This window comes from Neofelis nebulosa, chromosome 3 (assembly GCF_028018385.1).
Source record: "Neofelis nebulosa isolate mNeoNeb1 chromosome 3, mNeoNeb1.pri, whole genome shotgun sequence".
NCBI lineage: Eukaryota > Metazoa > Chordata > Mammalia > Carnivora > Felidae > Neofelis > Neofelis nebulosa.
Window position 1 is genome coordinate 55559095 of NC_080784.1, and position 12919 is coordinate 55572013.

The 12919-nt window shown below is 36.7% G+C and overlaps 1 protein-coding gene across 1 annotated transcript in view; it reads left to right on the forward strand.

Annotated features, from left to right (window-relative positions):
* Nucleotides 1-14: 14 nt before the first annotated feature.
* The window catches only part of FBXO8 (F-box protein 8), a 46272-nt gene continuing 33367 nt past the window's right edge, over nucleotides 15-12919 (forward strand). Inside the window, exon 1 of the mRNA XM_058720880.1 lies at nucleotides 15-265. The gene's annotated coding sequence lies outside the window, so the exon portion shown is untranslated. The remainder of the gene's footprint in view (nucleotides 266-12919) is intronic.

A 12919-nucleotide genomic window follows, 5' to 3' on the forward strand; every position in this document is an offset into this window, starting at 1 on the left:
CGGCAACAATAGGAAACGTCAAAAGTCGGGCAGTCCGCAACTCTGGCTGCTACAGCTTGAGGCGAGCTGAGTCCAGAGGAATCCTGTGCTGCTTCTGATATCCTCACTGCTGTCACCACTATCGGCGCGAACAAGTGAAGTTTGAACCGGCTTCTCCATGGCCCGGGCACCGGTTCCCGGCTGAGCCATTTTCTTTGTGACTAAAAAAAGCCCCCGCCCAGAGACCGATTCGTCGCGGCGGCGGTGGGGATCGCAGGTCGTTCAGGTACAAGCATCAGCCTAGATATGTCAGAGCTCTTGCCTCTCTTCTTTGCATACCCTTACTTTTCTTCTCGGAAATAGACAACGGGTGCTTGCCAGTTGGCAGAAACTTGCCAACCAGAGAGACTTTGGGACCAATAGCTGTGCAGAGCATTTAGAGTGACAGCTGTGATGGCTTATTAAAATGTGGAATCTGTATCAGGAGGCGGGAGTAGGTGTGTTCCTTGTGTTTCTAGGCCACTGGAGTGTAGGTGAACTTGGGACCCCAGGTGATGACCCGGCCTCATTATGAAATAAAGGCAAGAAATGGCAAGGAATCCTCTTTCTAGCCCAAGTGTTGCTTTTCAAACAGTGGTTTCTTGATGCATAGGTACCATTTTCGGTTCTTTACTTACTTTTCAGTAATAAGAATGCAAACACTTTTTAGTTAAGGTTATGATGGATTTGCCAGTTGCTTCAGCAGTCAAACTTGTATTATAAATCTGGCATATTTTTTAATCTATCTCTTGTTTGTGACTGGGGTCTACTCTCTTACGGTGAGCGTTCCAATGAAATATTGTTAGGTGAAAATACATAAATTAATTCCAATCCTCAATGAAGTTTTTGTTCTTGTTTTTAGGATCTGTATGTATTAGTAATTTAATAACTGAGTCTACTTATTTTTTTAAAATTGAACTTTTATTTTCTTGGATCCTAGATGTTTCTCTCCAATACAATATATCATGATCTTTATTACTGCAAAGTGAAGCTAACTTATGTTTTGCATTTGAGCTTTCCTTTTAATATTTGGAGTTTGGCAACCGTATTTATGAGATAGGAGGTTTTTAAACCCCCCAAGAAAATGGTTTACAAAAGTGAGCAGATCTGAGAATGAAGAAAAAAATTTATTCTGTTTTTCAAGTTGAGTAAGAAACTTGCCATTGTTATTCACTTTAACTTGATATTTTGTCTGATGAGATACTGTATTAGTTATCCATTGCTGAGTGACAAATTACTCAAATTCAGCAGCTTAAAACCACAAACATTGATTATCTCACAGTTTTTGTGGGTCAGAAACTTGGTTACAGCTTGGTGGAGAGCCTCTGACTCAAGGTCTTTCATGAGTTTGTAGTCAGGCTATAGGTGGGGACTGGTCTTATCTGAAAGCTTCTCTCAGGGGTAGAAGGATCCGCTTCCACGCTTCCACGTGCACTCACATGGTTGTTTACAGACCTAGGTTCTCCACCACATAGAGAGTACAATAGAGAGTCTTTTGTCAGTAGTTTTTTATAACCTAATCTCTGAAGTGGTATTTGCCACATTGTAATAGAAGTGACTCAGTAAATCCAACCAAAAGTCAATGTAGAGAGGAATATATGAGGGCACCAGTTCCAGGATGCAAGGGTCTTTGGGGGCTATCCTCAAGACTGCCTAACACAGACAGCCTGGCTGATAACTTTTAAGAGTTAATGGATGGGCGGGGGGCGGGGTGCCTGGGTGGGTCAGTCGGTTAAGCTTCTTCTGACTTTGGCTCAGGTCCTGATCTCGAGGTTTGTGAGTTGGAGCCCCAGGTTAGGCTCCGGGCTGGCTCAGAGCCTGGAGCCTACTTCAGATTCTGTCTCTCACCCTCTCTGCCCCTCTCCTGCTTGTGTTCTGTCTGTGTGTCTCTCTCTCAGAAGTAAACAAACATTAAAAATGTAAGCGTTAGGGGCGCCTGGGTGGCGCAGTCGGTTAAGCGTCCGACTTCAGCCAGGTCACGATCTCGCGGTCTGTGAGTTCGAGCCCCGCGTCGGGCTCTGGGCTGATGGCCCAGAGCCTGGAGCCTGCTTCCGATTCTGTGTCTCCCTCTCTCTCTGCTCCTCCCCCGTTCATGCTCTGTCTCTCTCTCTGTCTCAAAAATAAATAAACGTTAAAAAAAAAAAAAAATGTAAGCGTTAATAGATGGAAATAACTGAGCAAAAATGCATCCAAATGAAATGCAGTCAGAGGAGAGATGTCAACTTGTAAAGAAATAAATTTGGGCAAGCATTACTTCTCTGAAAAAAGTTGGGCTTTTGTTTGTTGTCTTTTGGTCCTTCTAATTATCTGAAGAGGGGCCTACTATTTTTCTTGGGAAATTCTGCCTGAGGGCCAATGTGTGTGAGAGGAATGTTTGTATTTTTAGGGTCTACATGAGCAGAGCATATCACAGCTGGAGATTGTGTACTCTTTACCCATTACCATCTTATATAGTTGAAACCGTATCAAAATACATGTGAGCAAAGATAGCTCTCAAGGAGGAAAGAAGTTAGGAAAAGCTAGAGGTGTGCTTTTCTGGTATAGAAAGAATGCAAGTCAGTGGCCCTCTTTATGATGGTGGAAGATCAAGTAAGGATGGGAGAGGGGAATCTGAGAATAGAAGTGTACTTTGCAGGTCTGTTTTTCAGCATTATTAGGTGGCAGGTACCTCCTTCTATCAGCATTTCCTGGCTGTGCACCACCAGCACAGATTTTGTCAATGAATCGCATAAGCTTATTAGGAATGAAAGGTGCAGGCTTTCAGGGTTTGTTGTGACACTCTGTTAGCTGTGATCTGCTGTAAAAGTGCCTGTGCTCCTTCCAGGTTTGAAAGATGTTGTAAATCCTTACCCGCTCGTAAAGTATAATTCAGGTTTATCTTCTATACCTTAAGTGTTTCACAGTAGCCTAAATGTGTCAATTCTCAAATTACAAGTTTGGCTTTTAAATTGGGATTCTCTGTCAGGCTAGTATTTCATTTATAGTAGGTTGCAGCCAGTTAACTAATGTGATGTTGGGCCCTTAGATATATGCAAAATTTTAAACAGACGCTTGAGAAAATAATACAGTTGAAACACTTCCACCCACAAAATACCCTATAGTAATAACTGCTAAATATGCTGAAACAGCCATTATAATTTCTTGTATGTGATCAATTTAATAGGGATTTTTTTATGTGTTTACTGTGCTTTTATATAGGTTAAAAGATAGTAATTTTCCTTACTTCACAGTGTAAAATAAAACCATTGAGTCACCAAGAGATTATCTTCTTTGATCGCAGTGCATTGAAATTACTGAAACGTCTGGTTTTATAGTTCAGTACTTAACCAAGTTGTGTACAACTGTCTTTTTTCTGTATTTTGATTCAAATTTGGAAGCTGAGGCTAATCCCTTGGCTGGCCTGGGATAATGCATCAAGATCATTAATACTGAAGTCCGAAATACATCTAACTCATATTGCTTTTTCATTAAATTACTTAATAATTTTAAAACAACTTTAATGAAATATAGCTACTTCTAGAAATTTCTACTCCTTATTTGTTTTTTTCCTCATCACCTTGTTTTTCTGACAAATTTATCGACATAGATTCTATAATAAAATTAAAACATCTTGGCTTGAATAATTTACATCGTACTTGTGGCACATACTTTAGTGACAGAGATGAAAAAAGATTTGTGGTTTCAGGTTTAGGCATTAGGGAGTTTAGCTCTGTGTTCATGTGTTTGTCAGGAATAGATTCCATAAGATTTCATAAGCTCTTTGAATGAAGAAACAAGATTTTAGTTAGTGAGCCGTATTAGGAGAATCCCTATCTGCCCATACTGAGTAGTGATTTGTAGAAGTCATGAACACAGGGGAAAAGAATGGAAAGAACAGATGCTTAGACACACACACTCTCTATCACCTCTTCATTTTATTTTATTTTTTAGGATTTTTTTCTCATTGTCAGAGAAAAAAATTTTTTTCTCATCTCTATGTCTCAGAATCATAGAATTTTATAGCTAAAAGAGACCTTAGGGATCGATCATCGGGTTCAAAACTCTTGTTTTACAGGTGAGGAAACTGAGACCTCGAATTTAAGTGACTTTCCCAATAGAACTAATAAAGAGAAGGAGCCCAAATAAATCTATATTTTCTGTCTGTCTCTTTTCATTACTGGATATTTTCTCACCTCATTTCTGTCTTTCCTTGTATTCTGGCTGCCCTCAATATTTTAATTTCTTGTTTTATTTGTCTACAGGCAATTCAGTGAGAATTAGTTTTTGTTTTGTTATTTTAATTCCTCAACTGTCATAGCAATGGACATTTTGGTCCGTGGGCACAGAGCATGGTGTGCCCCAAGGAGGTGGGTTGAGATATGCTGCTATGGCAGTTGCTGATTTTCAGTGGGCTTGAGTAAATAGTGCGGTTACGTCAGAACCAGCGTAATTAACAACAATGCTGATGAGGAGTGTAATAATACTTTTTGTTTAAAAGTTAAAACAGGTGAGGTATGATAAATGTATTTTATTTAAAGGTTAAAGTAAAACAGTGGAACATTTCTTACAAAACAAGCCAAAGAAATTAAATAAAGCTAAAATTCTCAGCTTTTTTTGGTCACATTTAAATGACACATTTTAATTTTTAGATTTGTTTAGATGCCGTTTGGTGGCCCTCATTATAGAATCAAATTAAAGAACTGGAAAAAAGCTTCAGAAACCAAAGTGATATTGTAAATCTTTTTGAATTAAAAAAAAAACAACTACAAATGGTATGCCTTTTAGTAACAAAAACTGCTCTTGCAGACCAGATCTTTAAATTTAATGAGTGTGGGCTTGTTTTTGTTTTTTTTTAATGTGTTTAACGTACCTTGTGACCTCTTAATACTTAGTTATTTCCCTTTTCTTAGAAAGACCTCCTTGTGGACCTACCCTTCTTTCCCTCAATCGTTGCCATTCAGTTTTAGGGATGTGATTTTGGTTATCACATTTTTTTTTCTTCTCTTTTTTTTCTTTTCTTTTTTTTAAATTTCTCCACCCAGTGTGTTCTGAACTACTTTGGTGGTCCATTCTTTTGGAAGTGGAGAAATAAATGCTGGGCTGCCACTTGATTCTAAATGTCTTAGAGAAAATATTTTCTCACAGAATTTCTGATGTTCTTATGCCATTGAGTAGTATCACATGATATCATTGAAGGATAAATGATAACATAATCAGAAAACCTAAAATAATCAAATTCTAGTTGTTACTATCTAATTGAAGAATACCGAAAATTTCTAAGAAGATAAAAGTGAATTTCCTCATCTTTAAGTCATAATAAGATTAACATTTTCAGACTAACTTTTCTGGTATAACATTTTAAATCTTTATCTGAGATAGGAAATCTCTCATTTCTGAATTCCACTATTCAGATGTTTAGGAATTATTGAAGAAAACTAACTTTCTATGGTGAGTTATTTGAATGAGATTATTTATATGTCAATCATCACAAACCAGTGATTCACAGTGTTTTCTCAGGAAGAAATTTATGGAATTGGTTTGCTTCAAACCAAAGTATTTAAAGAAGTAGGCGTTTTTGATGCCTCCAGACTCATTTCTGTTTTTCCCATCTCCCACCGTGTATTTTCTACCTAAATGGTATGTAAGCCATTCTTTATTACGTGGAGTTATCCCCACAGCATGTGGAATGTTTACTGCCATGGAATTACTAAACGTACTAATTCATTTACCTTTTTCTTATAGAATAGTATTTCATTTGATGTTTGTTACATAGGGATGTTTTGATTAAAGCTGCTTAACATTTTACAGATAAGCTGTATATTAGATATAGCAACAGCTATTACTAAAATAAATTACTCTTACTTTTTGTGGAAATACTCTTTTGAAAAGAGAACAAGACATTACAAATACAGTCAGTCAAGAATACTGTCTGTTTTAGAAATGTAGCCATCTACTAGACTAGAAAAGTATTACGGTTCTCATACCCTGTACTAAGTTGGTGACTAATATAGTTGATGATTAATTTATTCTGGCTTCTTGGTGGAAGTGCCATTGTGCTCTGTTTTGACTGAAACTGTATTTCATTTGGTAAAAATGAGAAAATTACATCTAAAATCATGTCAGAAAAGTATTGCTATTTCTGCAATCTTTGCGTTAGAAAAAGGTCAGGATCTACATACTGCTTTACCAATTAAAACATGCTTTTATGACAGATACATATATATATATATATATATATATATATATATGTATCTGTCTCATCAATTAAGACTTAAAGCAATCCTGTAAAATAGACAGGAGTGATTTCCCGTATTTTATAGGAGACAGAAGCTCGCAAACCTTGTTTGAAATATCTAAGGTCATACGACATATGGCATAATTGGAGCTGTAACTTTAAATTCACTTTCCATTGTAACAGTGTCAAGAAAACTTACCCATTTCTCTCAGGCAGACATCATATAGCCTACATTCTCCAATCTCAGCATAATAAAACCCAAAGTTTAAAACCCAAAGAGGCCTAAACACTTATTTTTTTAAAATAAGCTTTTCCAAATAACCCATCAATACATAATAAAAGTATGTATTATTATTAATGTCACCATTATTATTTTAATAGAAACAAGGATTTTTAAGAATATAAGAGATGTGGGGCACCTGGGTGGCGCAGTTGGTTAAGCGTCCGACTTCAGCCAGGTCACGATCTCGCGGTCCGTGAGTTCGAGCCCCGCGTCAGGCTCTGGGCTGATGGCTCGGAGCCTGGAGCCTGTTTCCGATTCTGTGTCTCCCTCTCTCTCTGCCCCTCCCCCGTTCATGCTCTGTCTCTCTCTGTCCCAAAAATAAATTAAAAACGTTGGAAAATAAAAAAAAAAGAATATAAGAGATGTAGGGGCATCTGGGTGGCTCAGTCGGTTGAGCGTCCAACTTCTGCTCAGGTCATGATCTCATGGCTCATGAGTTAGAGCCCCAATGTCAGGCTCTGTACTGACAACTCGGAGCCTGGAGCCTGCTTCAGATTCTGTGTCTCCCTCTCTCTCTCTGCCCCCTCCCACTCACTCTCTCTCTAAAAAATAAATAAAAATATTAAAATTTTTTTTTAAATATTAAAAACAGAATATAAGAGGTTTAAACAAAACTTACTCTGATTTTTAAAATCATAGTATTTAATACTTATTATTAAAATCTTCTTAGTAAATTATCAGTATTTCTATATATTAGAAATAAGCTTATTTGAAGCAATCCGAATTAAGTTTATGTACTTTGATTTTTAATAAGTAATTATACCAGTTTTCTCTTTAATGTATTTTGCATTTCCATATTTATTAGATCAAAGAGGAGACACACAAATACCAGTTCTTTAGCATTTATACCTTTGCCCAATTATTATTATTTTTTTTTAATGTTTATTTACTTTTGAGAGAGACAGAGCATGAGCAGGGGGAGAGGCAGAGAGACAGGGAGATATAGAATCCAAAGCAGGCTCCAGGCGCCAAGCTCTCAGAAGCAGAGAGAACAACACGGGGATCGAACCCACAAACCGCAAGATCATGACCTGAGCCGAAGCAGGACGCTTAACTGACTGGGCCACCCAGGTTCCACTTCCCAATTATGTTCTATCCAATTATTGATGCATCCTATGTAAATAGAACATAGGATTTATATCTTTCAGGATTTGGATTCCTTGATCATGTCTTCTTTTGACCCATATAGGAAGTTCCATGAAGTCAGAGATGATTCATAGGTTATAGATTTTTAGTGATTAGTTGAATTTCCCGAAATTTAACATAGTTACTATTTGTCAAATGACGCTAGACTTGCTGCGTCCTTTGTCATTCTCTTTAGAGCAGGCATTAGAGTTTCTCTCGGATTCTTTTTTTAAACCAGTTTACTGCTTTATCATTCACATATCAAAATTCACCCATTGTAAGTGTACAATTTTACCCTCCCCCTTTTTTTTTTTTATTTTTATTTTTTTAACATTTATTTATTTTTGAGACAGAGAGAGACAGAGCATGAACGGGGGAGGGTCAGAGAGAGGGAGACACAGAATCTGAAACAGGCTCCAGGCTCTGAGCTGTCAGCACAGAGCCTGACGCGGGGCTCGAACTCACGGACCGCGAGATCATGACCTGAGCTGAAGTCGGCCGCTTAACCGACTGAGCCACCCAGGCGCCCCTACCCTCCCCCTTTTTTGAGGTGATTGTGGATGCACGTGCAGTTGCAGGAAGTATACAGAGAGATCTTTTGTACACCTTGGCAGGTTTCCACGGATGGGGACATTTTGCAAAACTGTAATCTACTATCACAACCCAGACATTGATATGAATACAGTCTGTCAATCTTATTCATATAACCCCAGTTTTATTTTCACTCCCATGTGTAAATAGGTATACGAAATCATTCACAGGTTCGACTGTCCAGCACCACAGCCAAGATACTGAACAGTTCAAGCACCACAGGGATTCCTCATGCTGCCCTTTTATGGTTAGACCCACTCCCTCCTGGGTAATGATACATTGAATGTGTCACCATCCGCTCACGTGCCACTTGTTATATCCTCTTTGGCAAAATATCTGTTGCTTCTTTTTAAATTGAATTTTTTTTTTTATTGTTTTGAGAGCTGTTTATGTATTCTAGATAGTGGTCCTTTGTCAGAATGTAGTTTTCAAATATTTTCTCTCAGTCTCTACACAGCTTGTGTTTTCATCTTCTTTACATAGGGCTTCAAAGAGCAAGAGTTCTTGATTATAGAGATATACTTTATCAGTTTTTACTCTTACAGAGTTTTACTCTTATGGATCATCCTTTTTTTTTTTTTAATTTTTTTTTTCCAACGTTTTTTATTTATTTTTGGGACAGAGAGAGACAGAGCATGAATGGGGGAGGGGCAGAGAGAGAGGGAGACACAGACTTTTTTTTTTTTTTTAAATTGGATCATCCTTTTGATGTCAAGTATGAGAACTCTGCCTAATCCTAGATCCTTAAGATTTCCTTCTATGAATTTTTCTAAAAGTTTTACAATTGTACACTTTACATTTAAGTTTGTGATCCAATTTGAGTTAATTTTTAAAAGATACGTGAAGTTTAAGTCAAGGTTCATCTAATTCAGTTTTTTATCATTGCATGCCACTCATCCATTTGTTCACTCAAAATATTTACTGAGTACTTTATAGGGATAAGGCACTGTATTTGGTACTGGATTTATACATGTAGCCTATTGATTGCAATCAATTCCTCGTGTTAGTACTTAAACTCAGTTCTTACTTTGCATGGTACCGTTGTAACTGAAATGTGCATATTAGAGCTTTTCACAGTCCCATGGTCACTGTTAATAGTTAGCACAATGTTGTACAAAGCAAGGACTGCCTATATACAGGCCTACCTCGGAGATATTGAGGGTTTGACTCTGGACCACAATAAACTGAATACCACAATAAAGCAAATCAAAGGAATTTTTTTTGTTTCTCAATGCATATAAAAGTTATGTTTATACTCTACTGTAGTCTATTACAGTGTGCAATAGTATTATGTCTAAAAAATGTGCACACCTTAGCTACAAGATATTTTATTGCTAAAAGATGCTAACCATCATGTGAGCTTTCAGTGACTCATATTCACTGATCACAGATCACCACAACAAATACGATAATGAAAAAGTTTGAAGTGTTGCAAGAATTGCTAAAATGTGACACAAAGTGCACAAATGCTGTCGGGGGGGGGGGGGGGGGGGGGGAAATGGCATTGATGCACTTGCTTGATGCAGGTTTGCATCAGTCCTTCAATCTGTAGAAAACTAAGTATCTGCCAAGTGCAGTGAAACAGAGCATGATAAAACAAGGTATGTATACATTTTAAAATATTTCTTTTACTATATATAATATGATAAATGTGAAAAATACACAGTGTAATAGGTTGTTCCAAAGGTATTGTCTTAACGAACATGTTTGAATAAATATTAGTATTCCATAATTAAGAAATATGCTTAAAAATATGAATCTCAACAATTGTAACATTAACTTTAAAGATCTAATGAATTGCCATGCTATTCACAAAGTACTTTAAAATTTAAATTACTGGTGATTGCTGATGTTCTAGAGATCTATAGTAGAAATTTCCTCTTATTAATTGACAGATTTATTTTGTCATGCTACCAGAAGTGACTTTGACATGTTGAATCTTCCTATGGAGTCTTAAAGTTTTCATTTCTAGAAACACTGATGATGATTAAAGATGATGGTAGTGCTTAACTGCCAAAAAAGTATCTCTGTTACCACTGACTGATGACTAAGTACTTGGCCTTAATTGTCAAACTTTGTTTTTATATATAGTGTTTCAATCTAAGCAAAGTTAGAATCTTTTTCTTACTTTATATATTCACCTAGCAAAGGTAAATGGCATCTCTCCCAATTTCTCAGATCCTAAATTAATGAAATTCAGAAGCAGGACTATAACCACTCACTAATTAAATCCAAAATAATCAGGTTAATTTGAAATGGAAAAAGCAACGTATGATTATCATTTAAAGAAGTTTGAAAGATGGCCACGAAACTACCTGTTACTCTGAATTAGGTTCTTTAAATGTTAGCCCCCGTAAGTCCCATGGGATAAGAATTATCCATTATCTTACTGATGAGGAAAATGAGGACCACAGTCTATAGGTGAATCAGATTCTGTGTTGGAGTTTTAACCAGATCTGTTTTCTCATCAAAGCCTGTGAGAAAAACCGCAGCCGGAAACAACAATGGAGGTAATAAGCAGTAACAGGAAAAAGAGATGAGAGCCAGCGCCGAAGAAACAGATGGGAGATTGCCTTTGCCATCTGTGGGCTCTAACGGTTCTGGGCATGAGGTTTGGTGGTTGAGAATAAAAGCTTTGGACTCACATAGACCTAAGCTTGAATCCTAAATTTTACATTCGCCAGCTATGAGATCTTGGGCAAAGATGTTTAACCTCTCTGGGTCATAGTTCCTCAGCTACAAAATTAGAATAATAATCTCCACCTGTTGTGGTTGTTGTGAGGATTAAAATGAGGTAACATAGAAAAGCTTTAACAGAGTATTTAGCATAGAGAAAGTACTAAATAAATGTTTCATGGTATAAAAACAATATTATGTTTAATATTTATATTATTGAATATTATCCACATAATGTTATGTACAGAAGGAGAGAACACAGCCATGAATGCCAAGTCTTAAAGATGAACACAAAAAGAGTTAAAAGGGGCGTTTCTTTCTACTTTCTTTCAAACATTTTCTCCATCCTTTAAAATAAAACTTTTTGTCAAAAATGGCACATCCGTTTTGATGTTTTCCTTGACAGGAGTCTCCTACTACTGTTAATCCATAATGCTGGGCATTTATCTCCTGATTAGTGGTTTTCAGTCTGTATTACAGTAAACTCCAGAGCAGTAATTTTAAACCGAGTGCATATCAAACCAAGAGTTTTTTTCAAATTCACATGCCTGGATTCCACACCAAATTTCTGTTTACGGAGATAGACGTTACTATTTTTCTGAACCATCTGAGACTAAGTTACGTATGGGATGCCTGAAGTGTGTTTCCAAAGAACAATAATATACTGTGACAGAGCCACTGCACAGTTATCAAATTCAGGAACTTTAACAGTGATATGATATTTGATCCAATCTTTAGTCCATGTGTTTAGTCTTTCGGTTATCCGAATAATGTTCCTGAACTGTTCCTCAGCCTTTCTTTGACTTCATAGCATTTGTGAAGGGAAAAGTCCTATCATTTTAGAGACTCCATTTGGTTTCCTCTGATAGTCCTCATGGTTAGCTGCAGTTTATACATACATTTTTGTCAGGAATACTGCACAATTGATTCTGTGTCCTTCTCAGAGTATTGGGGCCAGAGGCACATGATATAATTTGTCTCCTGTTGATAAATGTTAATTTTGGTCATTTGGTTATATACTGTCTTCATAATTTTTTTTTGTAATTTAGGAGTCATATGTGAGGAATCTTGGGAAACACTATAAATATTCCATTCTTTTTCAAATTCCAGATACAGCATCCACTCATAATCTTTGCCAGAATTATTTTTCCTATGATGCTTGTGAGATGATTCTTCTAATACCCCTGTATTCCTTTTATCTGTATAACATTTTTCTGTAAAGAAGAGCTTTTTATCTCCTTTATTTATATGTTTATTTATTATCAATGTAAACACATGGATTCTTTTTGTTATGTGATGGATTATAATCCATTAGTGTGCTTATTATTTGGATGCTCAAATTTTCATATGGGTTGGCCAATAGGAGCTTTTTCACATCCGCTCCCAATATTTCTTTTGATGTTATTCCATTGCATTTGTTTTGTGTTGATTATCTTCTAGCTCACTGGACATTCATAATCTGCATTTAAGAAACACTGCTTTAGGATTTTCTGGGTAGCCCTTGAGGATGTCCCAAGTGGACTGGAAAGGTTAAAGTTGGGAGAAAGATGTACCCTTCTGCCATATTTATACAATGCAGAACTTCAGTGGGTTCCTTCTGTAAGCCAGCTCTCAAATATGTAATATGTAGAGTTTATGATTTTATTTATTAGATCAAGATTAAAATTAACTTTTAACTCTTGTTGAAGAGTCACTGGGTAAAATAAGGAAAATAAGCCAAGTGATCATTGTGCAAATGCTTCAGCATTTGAATATGATTCAATGATTAATGATTGAATGTTAGATCTTTGAGACAATAAAAAGTTGATTTGTAGATGTATGCACCTATATAAAGTTGGTGGCCCTTGCTTTGGGATGATTGGTTTGATAGCCATTATGTTGGGCTGCTTCCAAATGTTACAAGGGGAATCTTTTCTCTAGGGTTCAGTTTCTTTAGAAGAAACACTTCTTCATTTAACCCAGATAAGGGAAAGGGGTTGGAGTAGATGCCTAATCATTCAAGACACTTGTTG